The sequence below is a fragment of the Orcinus orca genome, chromosome 16, assembly GCF_937001465.1.
Source record: "Orcinus orca chromosome 16, mOrcOrc1.1, whole genome shotgun sequence".
NCBI lineage: Eukaryota > Metazoa > Chordata > Mammalia > Artiodactyla > Delphinidae > Orcinus > Orcinus orca.
Window position 1 is genome coordinate 21,195,568 of NC_064574.1, and position 2,080 is coordinate 21,197,647.

Here is a 2,080-nt window from a genome sequence, read left to right on the forward strand (position 1 = left end):
ATGATCAAAGCGTTGGCCTCAAAACTTTGAGAAACTTGGACAGTCTATACCACATTTGGTGTCTATCACTACCATTTGTGTTGGAGTACTAATGCCATCATCTCATTTCAGTAAAAAAGAAATCTTGAAAAAAAATCAAAGATTCTATGTTCCTTTCAGTACAGCCACCCATCAGCAGAGGCCCATGTGCAGCTGGACATCTGCCCACACCTGGCACTCTAAACTTCTCTCTTCAAAACGAGATTGAGAGAGACACAACCTCCTCTCTAGAAGATCCAATGGCCACCCATGAGTACACCACGGCTGAATCTACACTGGTCCAACGTCCAAAAAAAAAAATGCAAATACAGCCCCCAGCCAGCTGATCGACCTTTAAATACACAGATGTTGTAAAACATCCTGGCAACTGAATGAACAGTTTGCCTCACAACAAGACTCAGGCCTGGAGGAAAGATAGTCTGGCCTCCGCAGTGTGTCCTGGGTGCCCCAGTTCTCCAGGATGAGCCGAGAACTACATCTCTCTTCCAGGCAGGCCTGAAAGCAGGTGGAAGGGTGGTACCGGAAGCTGCCCCCTGAATCTCATTAGCTAAGTGTACCTGATGACAGGTGTCGGCTGGCACGCCTCAGGAGAAACTCAGGCTGCATCCTTCACTGTCAGGACAAGTCATTCACACCAGATCCATCTCCTGGCACCACCCTGCCACTGCATGACGGGGCTGCTGACAAGTGAAGTAGGAAGACGTTCACACTTGTGTTTGCAAACTGTCACCTTTATAAAGCAGGCAGCATTTTTCTATTACAATTAAAAACACTTATGTCAAGTTTTGCTTTTAATTAAATCCCGTGCCTTCGACTTGCTAAAGAGCAGCAGGGGACAAGTGGCCTGCGATGGTGCCAGAGGAAAATGCGAAAATCCAAAAGAAGCTTCCAAGGAGACTGAAGACATCTTTGAGAGCTGCTGACCCTAGTTGGAGTCAAAATTTAAAATTCTGTGGCCTTCACTCAGGGAGGTAGGTGGGAATATGTGGCATGTGGCAATCACTATAGTTCCCAACCCCACACTTCTTTCCTGTAAAAAAAAAAACACCCAACTTTATTCAAATACCAGGTGAAGGTCCTTTGACCCCAGGATATCACTCCACACTAACCAATATGACATAGGGAACTCTGCTGGGGAAAGTTTTCTCTGACCTTGTGAAAAAGGTGTGTTTGAAGAGGAACTATCTGCTCTCACACTTCCCCATGCTTCTTGCCTCTAAACATAGCGTGAGGATGTAATGCTTGGAGCTGTGGCAACCATTGTGTGACCATGAGGCAAAAGCCAAGAAAATCACAGGGAGGACATGACATTGTTGATCAGCATCTTCATATCTCTAAAGATATTATGTGAGAAAATCATACTCTTGCTTTTTGAAGACAAGTTAGTTATATTTCCATTACTTGCAGCTAAACACATTCTTAACTGGTAAAAGTATGAATCAAGCAGCTGGGTTCATAGAATGGAAGAGGAAAAGTAGAATTAACTCTGATTCAACTTTCAACTGCACTAAGAATAGAATATAAACCCCTTTCCTTATCTACTGACTTCATCTTATGTCATAGCATTCTTTCATATCTTCCAATACACCATACTTGTCCCTGCCTCAGGGCCTTTGCACATGCTGCTCTCACCATCTGAAATGCTCGTCCTCTGCTTTGTGCCTGTCTGTCTTCTTCACGTATTCTCATCATCTGGGTCTCAGATCGAATGCTACCTCCTCCCAGAAGCTTTCCTGATAATCCAGTCTAGGATAGCCCCAACTTCCCTCTTGGCATATATTACTCTGAGACTATTTGCTGACTTTTTATTTTCGGTCTCCCCTAGTGAACTCTAAGATCTGTGACTATAGCAGCCCTGTGGACCTTGCTCCCATTATATTTTCCATGTTTAATACAAGACTGACCCATTGTAGTCCCTCACATTTTTTAAGTAAATGAATGACCATGTTGATCACTGCGCTGTTCGTTCCATATATGTTAGCACATTGCATCCCATCCATCAGATGTGGTGAACGTGCTTATCCCCATTTCAGATGAAAAA